We start from the raw sequence: 21,098 nt of genomic DNA, 5'->3' as shown, positions 1-21,098 counted from the left end.
AACTATATTATTCTCTGAATCCCCATTCTCATCCTGCTCTCTTCCATTTTTTATGCCATTTATTATGTTGTCTCCCATGCTTTGAATTGACTATCCTTTTCTACCTATTAATAGCTTTCCTTTCCTTTGTGATGTATAAAAAGTTCAAGAGACATAATTTATGGCTAATTAATAATTTTATTAATAACGATAGCATATTATTAATAGAAGGACGACCATTTGGCTATCTCTCTTAGACCAATGACCCCTCATGGAAACCATTCAATAGTTATATGACCTTGGAAAAATGGGTGTTCCTGAGGGGTAGAAACCAACTCTGATTGGTGAACAAGTAATGAGCAGAATGATTATAATAATGAGAGGTGGACCTATTCTAATGAGGAGCTGGGGGAACGTGACTGGGATCACTCAGTTTTAGCCATATCACCCATCTGACAAAATGGAAAATTTACATTTACCCAGACCTGTTTGAATAAAAAACAGTGCTCCAGAATCCATTAATTCACCTAAACTAAAATTTCTTTACCTTTGGAACAGAGCTGAGTTTTCCCTCTCAGTATCAACCCAGCACTTCAAAGCCTGCCTGAATAACCAACCTATAGGGGATGATTTCTGAATGAGGAAGTAGAAAAGGGTAAAAACCTTGGTCCTAATTCAATAATTAGTTATTAAATGCGAGAGAAAAATAATCATTTCTCTCACCTTCAAGATCCAATTCAGGTGCCATCTTCTCTAGGAAGTTTTCTCTCTTCCTCCCACCCTCAAGTGAAAGTGGTCTTTCTCACCTCTAGTTTTCTCATAAAACACTTTGTCTGCATTGGTCCTTTGCCCCCATCATGTTCTACCACGTGAATATTATTTTATCCCCCTATCAGATTATAAATTTCTCAAGAGAAGGGACCTAGGAAAAGGGCACAATATTTGTTGCATTGGATAATTAGTTTTAACCTCTTGTGGAAAAACAAAATGCCCACATGTTTGAATTTGCCCTGAAAGCTAAGATGAAGTGTAAAAAGAAGCCTCCACTCAATTCATCTGTCCATATCATTTAGATCAGTCATTTTTTTTTTTTAGTGATGTCCATATCATTTAAACCATAGACATGTGGGCTAGTGTTGCTGCGAGAGACATTAGAAAGTAACTAGTCCCAATCCCTTGGAAGAGAGATTCAAGAAGTTCCAGCCCAGAGAAGAATGATTGGAATTGCATCTGAATTTGTTAACCTTTTGAACCTCTAGCTCAAGAATGCATTTTGATCCTATATTTAGAAGAAGGTTATAGATGTACTCCCTATGGAGAGGAAACCTTGAACTGGAAGCTGCTCCCACTGCTGCTTCTGACCAGACCTCACATTGCACTTTGCTTTGCTTCTCTCCATTATAATCATATGTAATGTTGTGTTTGTGTTTTATCCTCCCACTAGACTTGGAACTCCATAAACACTGAGACTGCATGTTATTTAACCTCTACATCTTCCCCAATGCTTAACAGAATGTTCTTCACACAGTAGACACTTATTAAATGTTTTCTGAAAGAATGGTTAAATTAATACCTTGCTCAGTTATTTGGAAATTTGGAATAGAACTCAGATGTCTTGACTCTCACACCTGTTCTTTTTTAAATATGAATTTTTAAAAATGCCCTGTGTTGCTAAAAAATGACAAAACAATTTCAGAAGAAGAGACTTCTTCTGAGCAAAGCTATCAGCACAATTTATACAAATGATAACTGTGGTGCAGTGGATAGAGCACAGGGCTTGGAATCAGAAAGAGTCATCTTCCTGAGTTCAAATCCTTTCTCAGACACTTACTAGGTGTGTGATCCTGGGCAAAGTCACTTAAAACTGTTTGCCTCAGTTTCCACATCTGTAAAATGAGGTGGAGAAGGAAATGGCAAACCACTCCAGTACCTTTGCCAAGAAAATCCTATATGTGATAACAGAAAGGTGTCCATGACTGAAATGACTAAAAACCAAAACAACAAATTATATTATAGAGACAAATGACTTTGAAGGACTTTAGAACTCTGATCAATGTAATAGCAAACCATGAGTCCATCAAAAAGAAGATGAAACATACCCCCGACCTCTCCTGCCATCAAGGTTATGAAGGTAAAATGCATATACTTTTGGACATGGCCAATGTGGGAATTTTTTTCCCTAGAGCATGTATATTTGTTATTTCCTTTTTCCTTTTTCAATTATTCAATGGTGAGGGGAGGGCCAGTGGGTAGGAAAAATAAGAAATGTTTGTAAAAATAAATAAACATTATCAAATGTCTCACATCACAAATTAACATGATACCCATTTTAGCAAAACAAAAATTGCAGGATCCTAGAAAACAAGCTCACTTGTGCATGGATGTGAGCAAATCAGGGTCAGAATGTGAGCAATAGGTGTATATACATTATTATCATAAGACTATTATTATTAAGCTACCCACTTAGCATGGAAGCACTGAATAACTGGGGACTGGGATTTGACAGCAAGGAAAAGATCAAGCATCAATAGAATTGATCAAAGATAGAGTGATTTGAAACGGACCCTGAAGAGGAATGAACAAATTCAGATTCACTTCTAAGCAGAAGTGCTCTAAAACTATGGCATTCACCCTGACCATCACTTTGGGATTTGTGGTTTATTGTAATGGAAGACAGATAGAATCCAAGTATTACCCACAATGAGCAATTCCTATGCATGCCATATTTCTATAAGCCATGTGTTGAAAACGTGCTTTATTCTGAAAGTTATGGTCTTGAGATAATTTAGGCTGCAAGTGAAAGAACATTAATTTAATAAATGTTTATAGGGGGTAGCTAGGATAGGTGTTTATAGGTGGCGCAGTGGATAGAGCACCGGCCCTGGAGTCAGGAGTACCTGAGTTCAAATCCAGCCTCAGACACTTAACACTTGCTTGCTGTGTGACCCTGGGCAAGTCACTTAACCCCAATTGCCTCACTAAACAAAACAAAACAAAACAAAATGTTTATATACTGTCTAGTATGTGCAAGTCACTGGGCTGGATACTACTGGCATGACTTAGATAATTAAACATAGTCTCTGCTCTCGAGGAGTTTTCACTATGGTGGAACATAGGAAGGAATTAGGAATACAACAAATACGATATTACACAAATGATTGCCATTCATTGGCTTGATGTGAACATTCTAAAAATTAATATAGAGACCCATATTAGTGATAAGATGAAGGCCTCTAATCTTCATTCCCCCCCAAACCTCCTTCCTCTCCCACTCTTTAAAAGGTTGTGAGTAGGGCAGCTAGGTGGCGCAGTGGATAGAGCACCGGCCCTGGATTCAGGAGTACCTGAGTTCAAATCCGACCTCAGACACTTAACACTTACTAGCTGTGTGACCCTGGGCAAGTCACTTAACTCCAATTGCCTCACACACACACACACACACACACACAAAGATTGTGACTAGGAAAGTCAACAGAGCCACAGTAGAAAAAGGAATTCAGAAGTATGGGAGGTTCAGGGAGAAAATTTAGGAACAGAATATTAATAGAAACTATTTTCAATAGTAATAAAGAATGAGAGACTAGGAAGATCAAACAATATGGCAGTATGAGCTAGGTATGGAGATTGGGGAGATAGCAAGCAAAGTTTAAAAAAGTAAAGCCTGGGGACAGTTAGGTGGGACAGTGGATAAAGCACCAGCCCTGGATTCAGGAGTACCTGAGTTCAAATCCAGCCTCAGACACTTGGCACATACTAGCTGTGTGACCCTGGGCAAGTCACTTAATCCCCATTGCCCCACCAAAAAAAAAAAGTAAACCCTATTAAAAATAGCAAAGGAGGGGCAGCTAGGTGGCGCAGTGGATAGAGCACCGGCCTTGGAGTCAGGAGTACCTGAGTTCAAATCCGGCCTCAGACACTTAACACTTACTAGCTGTGTGACCCTGAGCAAATCACTTAATCCCAATTTCCTCACTAAAATTAAAAAAAAAATCCTACCATTTTCGAGAACTATCTTTACATGTAACAGAAAAAATAAAATACCTCATACATTAAAAAAAAAAATAGCAAAGGAGAAACAAAAGGAAGATGGCACCCACTGGAAGCATATTGGAAGGGAGTCAGTAGGAATTGGGGAATGGAATTGCATACCATGTGGGTTTATTTCTTTCCTATCATGCTTTTATTGCGCATATTTCCAGAAACAAAAGCCATAATCCAAACCTCCCTAGTAACCCCACAATAAGATCATGGATTTAGAGCTGGAAGGGACGTTAAAGACCACCCAGTCTTGTTTTGTAAATTATGAAGCTCACCCCCATCGAGGTTAAATAACTTGCCCAAGGTGATATAGATAATAAATAAAAGAACTGGAAGTTGAAACCAGTTACTCTGACTCCAAATTTCAGGAATAATGATTATATCCTGAATAAAGATTTTTCTGGATGAGATTTTAAGGAAAGTCATACCCAATGAATGTAATCAATTGGATTTAAACCATCTAATTTTGAGCAATTAGACTTTTAGATTTTTTTCTTTGTTAGTATTATAAATAATAAAAAAAAACCCTAACATTTGTAGAGTGCCTACTATGTGCCAGGCATTGGGCTAAGCACTTTTAGCAAATAATATATCACTTGATCCTCACAACAACTCTGGGAGGTAGGTGCTATTATTATCTCTATTTTACAAATGAGGAAACTGAGGCTAACAGAGGTTAAGTGACTTGCCCAGCATTACACAGATAGTAAGTATCTGAGACCAGATTTAAACTTAGTCCTTCCTGACCAGGTCCAGAGCTCTATCCACTACCCCATTCGTTTGATTGATAAACATCAACAAAGAAGAATATTTCTATATATAGGGAACAGCAAAAGATAAGTGTATACGGAGCTGTGAATCTTTATTTAGCATAGCCTGAGTATTTTTAGGCATATAATAAGCTGTTTAAGCACAATGAAAAACTGCTGGAACAGTAATTGTCCCAGAACTTTTCTGCTTATCTGTGTCCCCTTTTGAATGTCTTTCCTGCTCTCTTCTGTATAAATTTTAAATGTTTCATTAATTCCTGAATTTTCTTCTTTTTTTCCCATCATCACTATCACCCCACCTTGCTTCTTCTTATAGCTCTTGTCCTCTCCAAAAAATAAAAAATTTTCTCTTATGGAAAGTAAGTATGGTCAAGCAAAACACATTTGCACATTGGCCACTCGGCACCTCTCATCCATCTCTCTCTGTCAAGAGATGGGAAGCATCATTCATCATTAGTCTCCTAGGACTGTTGGTCATTGCATCGATTGGAGTTTTTACACTTTTCAAAATTGTTTTCCTTTACAGCACTGTAGTCATTGCATAAATTGTTCTCCTGGTTTGCCTCACTACTTTCTATCAGTTCATACAAGTCTTCCTAGTGTTTTTCTGACTGTCATATTTGTCACCTTTGTGACACAATAGTATTCCATTCATATGCCATAATTTATTAATGGTAGCTTTCTAAAGGGAAAGAGATGTCATTCTCTTCCTTTGAATTTCTACATTAAACAGAAAAGCTCACCTCTTTTGCAATCAATGATTAACCCAGGGGTCACATAATTTAATATTTTGAATTTGTAGGTTTTTTTCCTTTAAAAAATTCAAATTTTAGTAAAAATAATTTTAAAATTCAAGATATATTTGTTTGTTAAAAAATTTGTATTTGCCATTAAGGAAAAATTTCTAAAATACAAATTTGTGGCTTTGGGGTTTTATTGGTGTCATATTTCTTCTTATTATAAATATAGTAAGATAATTTAACATAAATTTATAAAAAGATCCCCTAAATAAACCTACTAAATTGGAAATAGGTCACATTTCAGTGACTTACTGGGAATCTTCTTCAGTTAGCTTTCATAAATAAAATAAACACACAGTCCACTAATTCTGATGCTTCCTTCATTGCTGTGTGAAGGTGATCCTAGGTTCCCAAAGGCTTTGATAATAGAACACAGCTCTTTCAGTTTCTACCAAGATTGGAAAGATTTCAAGTCAATCCCAGCCATAGACTGTCTGCTTTCCAAGAATCAGCCTAGCTAATGTGGGGAAGCTCATCACCAGATTAGTAAATGATGAACTTTTGGGTCCTGGCAACCCATGAAACAAAGAAAAAGACAAAATATGACCCCATGTCTTCTGTGCTCCCCTCCTGCATTTGCAGTACCAATGCTAGAGAGACAGAAAAAGGGACTGAGAGTTATAAGAATCATGCCATTTCTAGACTGCCTGTTAACATTAACTTAGGGGGTCCTCCTCTAATTGTGAGACCCTGGTCCGGTGGCCCACATACTACTGGAGGAACTGAATCATATCAATCCTGACATTTTTACAATGAATGAAACCAGAAGTAAAAAAGAAAGCTGCCCCCAAATGGAAGAGTAACACACAAGTTCTCTGGGAAAGACAAATAAAGGAGTTGGCAGAATTGGTTTTATTGTGTGTCAACAACAAGAAACATGCTTTCTTAGTACATTTGGTTATCTGTTGCAGTGCTCATGACAAGTATTAAAAAAAAAAAGGCCACCATGAAAATAATTGGAGTTTGTGCATACACTGGTTCCAGAGGATGAGGAGGTAGAGAAAGCCCATGAGGGACTTAATAAGATTTTCCAAATTAAATAACATATACTTTGATACACAGTGACTTCTTTCTTCTAGGATCAATGTTACCATCTTTATCTTAACTTTTATTTATTCCTGTTTTTCCTCTTGATTCTACACTTTCTCTTTGAATTTGTCCATTTTCCTGGGAGAAATTTAATCACCATACAATCGCAATTCAATTCAGAAGATGAAGATAAATCTGGAAGCCTGGGGGAAGGGGGGAGGCAGCACGGAAAGGTTTCTTCTTCTTCTTTAAACAAATGTTGCTCTTGTAACAACCAAGATATGTTATTATAAAGTCTATAGCTAGATAATTGGTATTGTCTACATGATTCCCTAGATATTTTCCATCTTCATTAGCTTGGGCCTCTTTTGTTTGCTTTTCTACTCCCCTGGCAGTTTTGACAGGTCTCTGGGATAAAGATAGTCTGGCTATCCCTTGTTATAGATTGTGTCTATTTCTCCCTATGGGAGACACCTCCAGACAATACTTTTCCATTCTTCTGCAGAAAAGGAGGTCATGAGGTGAAGTGTTTGGCATTCTTAACCTTTGCCTCGATGTTTTGGGAAATGCTCATCCTCCACCGTCATTGTGGGTAGGCTCACTGGGTCCTCACTTAGTCTCTGACAGAATTCTTCTCATAGAATGTTAGTTTGAATGTGGGAAAGGAGGGTTAATAGGGAATGGGCTCACATGAAGAAAGGATTTGGATTTCCTCCAGAATATGAAAGAATCTGTGTTGTTTGATGTTTGCTACATCTGACACCGCCTTTCTTTATGAAGGAAATCTTTTTGTTGGGTGGGTGGAGTATTGTTTGGGTATTTGTTGAGGAGCATCCATTATGTCAAAACGAAATGCAAAAATAAATTTTTTTCATTTTAAATTAAGTTTTTATAATAGGAAGGCATGAGGCTCTTCTCATTCTTTACCCTTAATCTATAATCTTTCTTGGCTTCCTTCAAAACTCAGTTTAGATTCCAACTTCTGCAAGAGGCCTTTCGGACCCAACCTCCCAAATATGAATGCCTCCCCCTTTCAGGTTATCTTCCTCTACTCTGTATATATGTCTACATGTCTATGTACCTAGTTATTTATATGCTGTCTTCCTCATTAACATGTGGGCTCCTTCAGGGAAGGGACTGGATTTTGGTTTCAGTTTTGTCTTTTTTTGTTTGTTTGTTTTGTTTTTTTTTTTTTTTAGTGAGGCAATTGGGGTTAAGTGACTTGCCCAGGGTCACACAGCTAGTAAGTGTGTGTTAAGTGTCTGAGGCCGGATTTGAACTCAGGTACTCCTGACTCCAGGGCCGGTGCTCTATCCACTGCTCCATCTAGCTGCCCTTTGTCTTTCTTTTTATTCCAGCACTTATCACAATGCTTGTCACATAGTAAGAACTTAATCAATGCTTATTGACTGACTGGTTAACTGAAATCTTTCATCTTTTTTTTAAAGCAGGCATAGTTCACTTTATTCTTTGATCATACAAAAATATTTATGTGGGAGCCAAAGTTGTTGCCTGGATTCTCTGATCAGACACCCAAGTTTGAGTCTTTTTGGAAAATGGTGAATTTCTGATAGGGGCAGTCATCGATTCTGACTATCATCAGTAGTTTCTTAGGCACAGGAGCTGAGACAACCATGGTACAAGGCACACTAGAACTTGCAGGGCACTGTTTAGGGGCTTGGACAGGATGGTACCACCATCGATAATTGTAGCCTCTTCCTTGGGAATCTGACACCCAGATCAATGTAGCTTTTATGTTATCAACAGTTACAAAACCTTTGAACCTGGTATTTGACCAGTTCTAGTCATTTCGGAATGGGCATAAACTTTAGAACCTCATCCTTTATGAAGGTTTTAGGAAGAAGTCCATGATCTCAGACTCCTTTATGGCAAGGGAATTAAAACAGATCTCCTCCAATAATTTGATCTTGTGGAAATAGCCCTGAGATTAATATGTCTGTTTTCTAAATAGTTACCTTAAGAGGCAGGTGCATTGGCCACAGAGTAAGCCTATTTGCTGAAAGGAGCCAATCAAGAGCCTGTAGTGAGCCAAGATCTTGCTCATTCCCAGACCCTTTGCTGGTGTTCGCTGGCTGACCTTACTGAGCTGTGCCCTCCCCCCAAAAACTGGTACAAACCAGCCTTGTAGTCAACCATTCCTGCAAAATATCCTTCTTCTATGTTCACCTGTTCCCCAGTCCCTCCCTGAACCTCCCTTTGTGGTTTTTAAGCATAAATTTCCCCTGCCTCTCCTGGACTGTGGGCTCCATTGTACCTTGTACCAGGGGCCTTGATACTAGTGTTTGATTTTCCTCCTAATAAAACTTTTCTTCTTTCAACTTGGCTCAGACTCCTCTGCATTTTGAGGGGTGGGCTTCACCTGGTTGATAATCTTCCCATTTCATGACCCCCAAAATGCCCTAAAACCCCAACAAAAAATACTTCCTTCATAAAGAAGGTGCCAGGTGCAGCAAGCATGGAACAACACAGATTCTTCCATAATGCAGAAGAAATCTATCTCCTTTCTCCTGATGAAGCCTTTCCCTTTTCCACACTGGGACTAATATTCTATGAGGAGAACAAAACAACTGAGTGGGATTCTGTCACAGATGAAGTGAGAAGCCAGTAAGCCTACCCATAATGAAGGTGGAGGATAAATAGATGACTGAGCCTGGTGACAAGAACCCACTCCTTGTCTTCAGGTTTTTTTTCCCTGGACCTCAAGGCTATGGCTCTGACCTCAGACTAGTGCCAAAGACATCTCAGAAGTCATGTCAACCTCTGACCTGGGACCTCAGGATGCTCCTTCTTCTTTGTCTACCATCTGTTGTTGACTAGGTGTAGAAGCTTGGCAAATGGCAAACCAATCCAGTAGCTTTGCCAAGAAAACACCAAATGGGGTCATGAAGAGTTAGATATGACTGAAAAAATGATTGAACAAAACCAAAAAGGAATAGATGCTTAATCCTTTCATTTTAATTAAAGCTTTGTCCACTGTCATTTTTAATCCTGAAACACATTTTCCAACATATTTTTCCCTATCTTCCCCTATGCCCATTTACCCAATGACGATCTCAATATCATATGGATCTGAACATGGGCCATACTTCTTTCTCAAATATGGCTTCTACAAAAAAATGAAACGCAGCTTACAAGCAATGCTATGCTTTATTTACACATGCACACATATCTTTTAAGGGTCTGAGATCTATGTACAGGGGAAGCCTACATTCAAACCAACTTTGAACTGACATCTTAGTTCTTCCCTCTGAGTAAAAGAAATGAAGGCAACAGACAAGACAGAGGCTGCCATGGAATGAAAATAGTTGTTGGTGAATATTTATCACCTCAAACAGGTGCCATGTCATAGCTCAGCTGCTGCCATAGAAGCAAAGAAGCTCCTGAAGGATGGAGTGAGAGATATTCTAGAAAGGGCAGTGATGAAAGGAGAGGTTGTTTCTGTTGATTTCTGCCTTTAGAAAAGAGGAGAGAAGGCAGCTAGGTGGCACAGTGGATAGAGCACTGGCCCTGAAGTTGGAAGGACCTGAGTTCAAATCTAGCCTGAGACACTAGTTCTGTGACTCTGGGCAAGTCACTTAACTGTGATTTCCAAGGAGAAGGAGAAGGAGAGGGAGGAGGAGGAAGAGAAGGAGGAGGAGAAGAGTAAGAGAGAAAAAAGAAAGAAAGAAAGAAAGAAAGAAAGAAAGAAAGAAAGAAAGGAAGGAAGAAAGAAAGAAAGAAAGGAAGGAAGGAAGGAAGGAAGAAAAGAAAAGAAAGAAAGAAAAGAAAAGAAAGAAAGGGGGCAGCTAGGTGGCGCAGTGGATAAAGCACCGGCCCTGGATTCAGCAGGACTTGAGTTCAAATCCAGCCTCAGACACTTGACACTTAGTAGCTGTGTGACCCTGGGTGAGTCACTTAACCCTCATTGCCCTGCAAAAAAAAAAAAAAGGAAGCAGAAGGAAAAGGAGGAGGAGGAGGAAAGAGGAGGAGGAGGAGGAGGAGGAGGAGGAGGAGGAGGAGAAGAAGAAGAAGAAGAAGAAGAAGAAGAAGAAGAAGAAGAAGAAGAAGAAGAAGAAGAAGAAGAAGAAGTAACTTTAGGTCAGCCTCATCTCAAAAAGTTACTAAACTCTGACATTTATAGGAACCTAGTCATTCATATTGCTATAGCATATGGTATAGAAAAAAGAGTACTGGATGCTATTTATTACTTTTGTCATCTTAAGTAAATCACTTCAATCAAAGAAACAATACATATTTATTAAGTACCTACTATGTGCCGGGAACTGTGCTAACCCTGGGTATACAAAAAAGAGGCAAAAGATAATCCCTACCTTCAAGGTGATTACAATCTAATTGTTCAATCATTTTAGTTGTGTCTGTTCTTCATGACCCCATTTGGGGTTTTCTCAGCAAAGATTCTGGAGTGGTTGGCCATTTTCTTTTCCAGCTCACTTTACAGATGAGGAAAGGCAAAAGACAGTCCCTATTCACCAGGAAGGACAGCTAAGTGGAACAGTGGATAGAACACTTGGAAAATGATGAACACTTTGGAGTCAGAAAGACTCATCTTCCTGAGTTCAAATCCAGTCTCAGACACCAGCTGTGTGACCCAGGGCAAGTCACTTAACCCTGCTTGTCTTTGTTTTCTCATCTGTAAAATAAGCCAGAGAAGAAAATGGAAAACCACCCTAGTATGTTTGACAAGAAACCCCCAAAATGGGGTCATGAAAAATAGGACAAGACTGAAACAAGCCAACAACAACAATAGCACTCTCAAGGAGCTCCCAGTCTAATGGGTGAAACATGCAAATATCTATGGGCAAACAAATTAAATACAGGATAATTTGGAGATAAGGGAAGACACCATAATTAAAGGGGATCAGGAAAGGCTTCCTGTAGTAGGTGGAATTTTAGCTAGGATTTGAAGGAAGTAAGGGAAGCCTGGAGACAGGTGAAGGGAGAATAAACAACACTAGGAAGTAGGTAGTACAAGTATTGTTGCATTCATTTTATAGATAAGGAAACTGAGGCTCAGGAGAGGTTAAGGGATTTGTAGCTCTTAGTCATATAGTTATTAAAATGTTGGAGGCAGAATTTGAATCTAGGTCCTTAGGTTCCAGGTTTAATGTCCTTTCTCTTACATCACACTGCTTCTCATTGATAATGTAATTAGCTTTGCTCTGAATGGAATATTGACAAATTGATCCAGAGGCTTCTTTCACTTAAATGTTGGGGTGAGCAAAGAACTATGAGTCAAGAGACTTGGGATAGAGTTGCTACTCTTTTCTTCTTTCTTTGCTAACAATGGAAAACTTGCTGTCACCTCCCAGGGCTTCTATTTCCTCAAGCCATTTTATTCATAAGAAAACCTCATCCATAAAATGGGGGATTGAAACAGAAAACTTCCAAGATCCCTTCAATGCTAACATTCTATGAACTGATGAATGACCAGCCCTAGCAAAGCAGCTGTTGTATCCATGGCATCTCGATGGAACCAACGAGCTGTTTATTTTTACAGAGAAGCTTTTTGAATATTTGGCATGTCTGTTATTCTCCCCACCCCAACTACCCCTCCTTGAAGATAAAATGAAAAGTGTAGGAGAGAGGTGGTGGCTACATGAGTAGAGAGAAGATATATGTGAAAGATGTGGAAACAGAAATGGCAATATTTGGCAGATGATTGGCTATTAGAGTATGCTCCAAATTCCAATGATGCCAGGTCACTAGGAATCATTTTCTGGAATGAGATAGTTTTTATCTTGCCCTTTGTAGTATGATGAAATAATGGGATTTAGCAGATACTCAAAGACCCACCTGGAGATTAATCTAGATTGATTGAATCAAGTGAGAGTGATTGACTGCTGATTAGCCTACTTCAAGTTAACTGGATTGTAATCACACCTGGCTAGCCCTTAAAAAGGTATTGTTTTCAGAAGCTAGACTGTGAACTCAACTTGAGAACACCTTCAAAACCAATGGATTTGGATGGTGCCAACCAATCAGCTTGAAGCAGTGTGTAAGGACTGCCTCTGTTCCAGACCTATAAAATGCTTCCACAATGGGCTTACTAGAGAGTTCCTGATTAAAGCAGGCTCGTGGAGAAGGACTTGAGGAAGAACCCAACCAGGCTGGAACTCAAGGCTAGGTAGAACTTCTTTTTCTTAACTTTCTGAACTCCTTGTAAATATCTGTATGCTTTAATAAATGTTTAATGCCCAAAGACTGGTGCTGAAGCTTCTAATTTAAGGTGATCACACAATATAGGTTTTAAATATCACAGTAGCCCAAGTACTTTTTAATTCTAAATTGACCTTGTAAAGAGATGGTGGAGAGGTTGGTTCATTTGGGGTAGAATGGAATGGGTATAGATATTAAGGATAGGTGATTGTATTTCCTGAGATATTCCCAGTGACCCACTGTTGGCAGAGATGGGTAGAGGACACCATTCAACCAATTTCTCATATTGGAAAAACTTGGATTTATCTTTGACTTTCCTCTTTTTTATATCATCTTATATCTCACCAGTTTCCAAGTCCTGTCTATTCCTTCTTTACTACATCTCCATCATCTATCCTCTCCTTTTTATTCTTACTACCACCACATAAGTATAGACCCTCATTACAACAGTCTGTGATAGCTTTCACTTTTTCTTTTTTTTTTTTGGGTGGGGCAATGGGGGTTAAGTGACTTGCCCAGGGTCACACAGCTAGTAAGTGTCAAGTGTCTGAGGCCAGATTTGAACTCAGGTCCTCCTGGATCCAGGGCTGGTGCTTTATCCCCTGTACCACCTAGCTGTCCCCGATAGCTTTCACTTTTAATTAAATTTTAGTTTATATTCAATTCCAAAATCTTTCCTTCCTTCCCCTCCCCCTACCCATTGAGAAAGCAAAAAAAAAAATAGAACCCATAACAAATATGTATAATCATTCAAAACAAGTTTCTACATTAGTTATGATTTAAAGGAGGAAAGAAAGAAAGAGAGGGGGGGAGGGAGGGAGGAAGGAAGGAAGGAAAGAAACATGCTTCACTCTGCACTTTGAGTCCATCACTTCTCTATCTGGATATGGACAGTATGTTTCTTCATGAATACTTGGAGCTTTCTGATGGATCTGCCTATCTCCGTGCCCCCATCCTTCATACCACTATCAGACTTGACTTCTTCATGCATGTATTTATTCATGTCACTATTAAAAAAATCTTCAATGACTATCAAGTAGACTTCAAAATGGAATTCAAGGTCCTCCAATGTCTACTACCACCATACTTTTCCAGCTTTATCTCAAATTACTTTCCTCCATATACTCTACACTTCAGTCAAACTGGACTATTGTCTCCCAATCCTCCCCACACTTTACCTTTATTGTCCCCACTCCATACCTATGCTCATGACATTTCTCCCTTTTCCTATTGAATTCCTATCAATCCTCAAAAGTCCAATCTAAATGGTACCTCCTGCACGAAATCTTCCTTACCTGTCTTTGTCTGTCAGGATCTTTCCTCTTGGACCCCATGTAGCATTTTGTACCCCTTTAATGTAATCATAATGTAGCATTATGTATCATGGTTATTTATGTCAATGTTTTATGCCCCTACTAGTGTAAAGGTCCATGAGGGCAGAGATTCTCTCATATCTAAACCTTTTCATTCCCTAGCTCCTAGAATGTTCCGTATACACTATGTGCTCAAACAATGCTTTCTGAATGAATAATGAATGTAGGCATGGTCCTTCCTCCAAGAGGGGTAGAGCCAGAGGCTCTGATAAGGGTTACTTAGATGAAGAAGGACATTCAGCGTTTGACATGCCCTGAATCAAGCTATTTTTGACCCACTTTGGATTCCAAGGTAGCAGAACTATATGGTACCAGAATTTAAAACTTCCTGGAGATCCTGAGCCCCTGGAGGTGGGTCTGGACATCTCGCATAAACTAGATTTTCTTGGTTCTAATCAATTTGACATTCCAGTTAACTGCTTTCCAGTCTCTAAAATGCAGTTGTGTTGTGTGTCTTACAGATTTTCACCTTCCTTTGGTAATTAATAATCCCTTGCTAAACCAAGATTATCTAGAGACTGAGAAAAGGAGGGGAGAACGAATGCCTAGGGAGAGGGGCATGGAGATGTAGTGATATTTCTGACATCAGGGAGAAAGGGACACAAATTCCTAGAGGGGCATGAGACTTTTGCAGTAAAGAACTGGCCAGAGGAAAGAATGAAGAAGAGCCCTGAGAATTTCCCTGGAAGTGGATCTGGAGTTGGATGTGCTGGCTCAGGGTGTCATGGAGTCAATGAGTCCTATTGTGGGTTTTCTGTCTTAGCCCTATGGCCGGACCATTTCTGGATGGAGTAGAGGTTTGTTTAAAAGGCAACTTGGGCACTATAATTGCCTGAACCCTTCAATTTTATTTCCACAGGCCCTAATTTAGTTTTGGTAAGGATAGGAATGAGAGCACATTTCATGGGAGGTATTGGAATGTGAGGCACAAAGAATGGTGGGGCTCTTGAAGACCTGCTGGCCCTAGCCAGGGCTTCCTTCCTCAAACTTCTCCCCAGGGGAAGTGGGACATGGGAAATATGTTCTTCACTTTTTCTAAAAGGTGTTGTTTATACATTTTGGAGGAGCTAGATGGATCAATGGATAGAGAGCTGAGCCTGGAGTTAGGAACACCTAAGTTCAAATCTGATTTCTGACCCTTCCTAGCTGTATGACCCTGAGCAAGTCACTTAACCTCTGTTGCCTCAGTTTCCTTAACCATAAAATCATAATGATAATAGCACCTATTTTCCAGGGTTGTTGTGAAAATCAAATGAGATATTTGTAAAGTGCTTAGCATAGTGTCTGACACGTAATAGATGCTTATTATCAATATTAGGGAAGCTAGGTGGTGCAGTGGATAGAGAACTGGGTGAGGAAGTTCTTGCTATTTAGTCATTTCAGTCATGTCCAACTCTCTATGACCCAATTTTGGGGTTTTCTTGTGGATACTGGAGTAGTTTGCCATTTTCTTCACCAGCTCATTTTATAGATGAAGAACTAAGGCAAGCAGGGTTAAGTGACTTGCCTAGGATCACATACCTATCAAGTGTCTGAGGCTGGATTTGAACTCATGAAGATGTCTTCCTAATGCCAAACCCAGTGTTCTATCCATTCATTGTACTACCTAGCTGGAGTCAGGAAGACCTGAGTTCAAATCCAGCCCCAAATACTTACTAACTGTGACCCTGGGCAAGTGACTTCACCCTGTTTGCCTTAGTTTTTTCATTTGTTTTGTTTGTTTGTTTGTTTGTTTGTTTTTAGTGAGTCAATTAGGGTGAAGTGACTTGCCCAGGGTCACACAGCTAGTAAGTGTTAAGTGTCTGAGGCCGGATTTGAACTCAGGTACTCCTGACCAGTGCTCTATCCACTGCGCCACCTAGCTGCCCCACAGTTTCTTCATTTGTAAAATAGCTGGAAAAGGGATTCTCTTCTTCAGATTTCAATTCTTTTTTTTTTTTTTTTGCAGGGCAATGAGGGTTAAGTGACTTGCCCAGGGTCACACAGTTAGTTAAGTGTCAAGTGTCTGAGGCTGGATTTGAACTCAGATCCTCCTGAATCCAAGGCCAGTGCTTTATCCACTGTACCACCTAGCTGCCCCTAGATTTCAATTCTTTAGCTGATTATCCTATGGCATAATCTTGAGACCTCCACCTTGCTAACTGTCTTCTTCTGGACATTCTCTAGCTTATCATTGTCCTTCCTAAAATGTGTCAACCAGAATTGAAGACAATACTCCTGCCATTATATGATCAGAGCCCAGTATAGCAAGACTATCATCTCCCCAATTCTGGGCACTAAGCCTAAAGACCTTAATGCCTCCCTAGACTCCACTATCTTGGTGAGATCCTTTCCAGATGAACCATTATCTAGCTATACCATCCCCATGTTCTGCTGGTGATTGATTTTTTTTGAGCCCAAGTGTGAAACTTCACATTTATCCTTGCTAAATTTCATCTTATTAGATTTTGCCCAATGTTTAAGCCTTTTAAAAGTGTTAAAAAGGGTTAAGTGACTTGCCCGGGGTCACACAGCTAACAAGTCTCTGAGGCTAGATTTGAACTCAGGCGTTTTCCTGACTCCTGCTCTGGAGCTCTCAAAATATATAATATATATTTTTGTCCAAATACCTGAGGAAAATGACAAACTGCATAGGGCCAAACACAGACTCCTGACATATTCCACCAGAATCATCCTCCCCAGTTGTCAGTGAATCATTAACAATAACCCTTTGAATTGATCCACTCACATAAATCAGAAGTCCATTAATTATACTATTTACCAGCCCACATTTCTATATGGTCCATAAGAGTAACCGGAGAGATTTAGCCAAATGTTTTGCTGAAATTTAGGCAAACTATTATTTACAATATTCCTCTCATTTGCCAGTCCAATAATCTTGTCAAAAAATAAAATGAGGTTGGTCTGGCATGACCTTTTTGTCCTAAAGCCACATTGGCTTGTTACTATTGCTGTTCCATTTCTGAATATTCACTAACTCTCCCTTTTAAAATAATGATGATATTGATTGATTATGATTGATGATGATGATAAAATGGTACTTACTTTGCTGGGCTATTGTGAAGAAAATTCTTTATCAGGTATAAGGAACTATATAAATGTTATCTATTATTGTTGTTGCAATAATCAACCTCGGGTTTATTGTACAGAAACTTCTCTTTAAAGTACTATATAAATGTAGTTTTCTATTAAAAAAAAAATGATGAGCAGGATGCTATCAGAAAAACCTGGAAAGACTTACATGAGCTGATGCAAAGTGAAATGTACTGTATACAAAATAACAGCAATATTGTAAGATGATCAGCTGTGAATGACTTAGTTATTTTCAGCAATACGATGATCCAAGACAACTCTGAAGGACTTATGAAAAATGCAATTCCTCTACAGAGAAAGAACTGATGGTATGTGAATACAGATTGAAGCATAATTTTTTTTCTTAGTTCCTTTTTCTGAATTCTTTCACAACCTGACTAATGTGGAAATGCTTTACGTGACTACACATGTATAACTTATATTGAATTGCTTGAGTTCTTAAGGGGGGGAATGGGGAGGGAGGTAGGAAGACAATTTGGAATACAAAGTTTTGTTTTTGATTTTTTTAGTGAGGCATTTGGGGTTAAGTGACTTGCCCAGGGTCACACAGCTAGTGTCAAGTGTCTGAGGCCGGATTTGAACTCAGGTACTCCTGATTCCAGGGCCGGTGCTCTATCCACTGAGCCACCCAGCTGCCCCGGAACACAAAGTTTTAAAAATTGATTTTAAAATTTGTTTTTACATGTAATTTGGGGGGGGAAATAAAATTCTAGAATTTGGAAAACAAAAAATAAAAATAAAAAATAAAACAAAACAATCAATAAATTATTAACTGTACTGTTTCTGAGATCATGTTCTTACAGGCATCTAGATAATTGAAGTTCTCTATCCCTTCTATTTTGCCTAGATTTTTTTGTTGGTAAGAATCAAATCTAGAATAGAAAATTCCCTTTATTTCTCCAGATTTTGAAGGATGAAATTATTATTGAGGCAAATCAATAAATTATTAACTGTACTGTTTCTGAGATCATGTTCTTATAGGCATCTAGATAATTGAAATTCTCTATCCCTTCTATTTTGTCTAGATTTCAGGTTTATAATTTACTCCTTATAAGGAGTCTCCCCAGACTCCTCACCTTTTTCTTCTTTCTGTATAGATATTCTGTCATTTATTGTAATGATATCTTTTATTCTTGTTTCAGCTGATCTTTAGTCAAATGCACTCCCCTCTCTGGCTCCTGTATTTCCTCACGTAAGTGTATCTTAATATATGGCCATTTTACCTTCCCTTTAAGTCATCCTGTCCCTTTTGAATAAACTGTATCCAAACCAATCATAGCTTTCATCCCACCAAGTTACGGTGATTTCTAGCTATGAAGTCAAATTTACCTCCTGACATTGGAGTCTTTCATTCATTTGGTTTGTCACTCATACTTTGTGCATTTATGTATGTGAAGATGTGGGTTTTATTGTTGGCTCCTCTTGGATTTTTTCCTAGCAAATGTCTTCTGAGCCTTTCTTGTAAACAGCACTTGTTAGCTGCACTTTGTCCCTAGCCAGTTGCCAATCATTCTTATATGGTACTGTCTTGACATTGCCAAGGACATCAGGGCATTGGGAATGAGTCCCCACATCATTTTCCAACTCCAGCAGTTTTCAGGGCTGTTCCCCATGCCTGGAATGTTGTCCCTCCTCATCTCCACCTTCTGATTTCCTTCAATTCATTGTTCATCCATTTTTCAGACATCTGACTTTTTGTGACCCCCTTTTGGAGTTTTCTTGGCAAAGACACTGGAGTGGTTTGCCATTTCTTTCTCTGGTTCATTTTACAGATGAGGAAACAGAAGCAAACAGGGTTAAGTGACTTGCCCGGGGTCACACAGCTAATAAGTCTCTGAGGCTAGATTTGAACTCAGGCGTTTTCCTGACTCCTGGTCTGGAGCTCTCTTCACTGTACCACCTACTTGCCTTCAAGTTCCACCTAAAATCCTACCTTCTATAGAAAGCATTGATGTTTTCTCTCTGTTGATTATTTCCCATATGTCCTGCATATAACTTGTTTGCACATAATTATTTTCAAGTTGCTTTCCCCCTATTACACTTTGAGCTCATTGAGAAAAAGGACTGTCTTTTCCCTTTCTTCATATCTCCAGTGTTTAGCACAGTGCCTGGCACCTAGTAGGTGCTTAATAAGTATTTATTGCAATCCTTCCTCAAATCCTGGAGAGCTTGCCCTGACTTTAGGACTGACTGGGACTGATATGAACTGACAAGCTAGCCCCTCTCATCCTAAGGGATTGTGGGGAGAAAAATCCAGGAGAATTTGCAAGGGTGGAGGAAGGGAAGAGGAAAAAACAGGGTAGAAGGGCAGAAGATAGAAGTAGCACCATTACATCAGCAATGCCAGAAACCAGAACCTATGTGATGGATGCTATGTTGCTGAACCTACCTATCCACTCATCCATGAATTTCAGTCCTCAAGGCAGTGATTAATAAATAATAATAGTAATAATATAATAAACAATAGCTAGCATTTATATTGATAAGAATCAATCAAGAAACTTTTCAAGCTTGAAAAGGAAAAGGTGCTACACTAGCGAGAGTATTGGACTTGGAGTCAGCAAGTCCTGAGTTCAAAATAGGAAGAAAAGGAAAAGGTGTGGGGGAGAAAGAACAGGTCTCTGAGGTGAAAAAGAGAAACTTCTCTGGGCAGAGCAAGAATACTAATGTTTGGATCTTTCTAGACAAGAAATGAGTCAGCAGTAGATGGTGGGGCTGGGACTAGCTGGGCTGATACTGAGATGGGACTCCTGACATTTCCCCCCATGGTTTGGTTCAAGAGGAATAATCCTCCTGGAGGGGAGGAGATGAGAAGACTGGAGAGACAGTTATAGACTAAGGGAGAAGCAGCTGAACCTACTGTCAAATATTAAAATATAGTTTTTGTATCTGCCTGTCTCCTACAAACAGATCAGAGAAATAATGTTTAATCTCTCCTACAAAATTAATAAACAGATCAGAGAAATTATAATATCTTATATTTCCTACTAATTAGATTAGAGAATATGATATACATACCTATACTATGAAACAGATCAGAGACAGACAGAAAAAACATAACATCAATTTAATATTTTGTCCCAAGAAGAAATATAACACAACATGAGCATGTGGAGACTCCTCCTCTAAGAGAAAAGCTTAGGGGACTCCTCATTTCTGAGGGTATATATGGTTTTAGTCCACTGATTACAGGATGTTGTCAGTTTCAATAGTATGATACAGAAATCAACCCAGAAGTAAAAAGCAGTTTAACAATTTCAGTTATAACAAGTATGGAGGGAATACTGAATCATAAGACTACAGGATTCCAAAAAAGGGTTTGGCAAGGATGAGGACGCCCAGATGTTACCATAAGATAGGGACTTACTATCCTGAGGGAAAAGAAATCACTAGGGAGGAACTTTTTATCTGCTAGCTATCTGGGTTCAGGTTTGGAGTTCCATTGAAGGACATTTTGCTCTTATTAACCCAGGGTTTCATAAAAAAAATACTTTTGGATAATAAGGTACCTCCATCAAATCCAGGTGATCCATATATTCATTTAACACTACAGAAGGGAACAAGTAAAAGTGAGAAAAAAACGGGCTTATCAGTATGGTGTCATACCACCAAATCACTGCTAGACCTGTGTTTTAAGCTGTGGTCTAGACATTCAACCATTCTCAGACAGAATCTTTTTTTGGGGGGGGGCAGTGAGGCAATTGGGGTTAAATGACTTGCCCAGGGTCACACAGCTGGTAACTAAATAAGCCAATTGTTGAACCATATATTATAGATACAAGTGTCTGAGGCTGGATTTGAACTCAGGTCCTCCTGAATCCAGGGCCAGTGCTCTATCA

This window comes from Dromiciops gliroides, chromosome 1 (genome assembly GCF_019393635.1).
Source record: "Dromiciops gliroides isolate mDroGli1 chromosome 1, mDroGli1.pri, whole genome shotgun sequence".
Lineage (NCBI taxonomy): Eukaryota > Metazoa > Chordata > Mammalia > Microbiotheria > Microbiotheriidae > Dromiciops > Dromiciops gliroides.
This window is presented reverse-complemented; position numbering follows the sequence as displayed.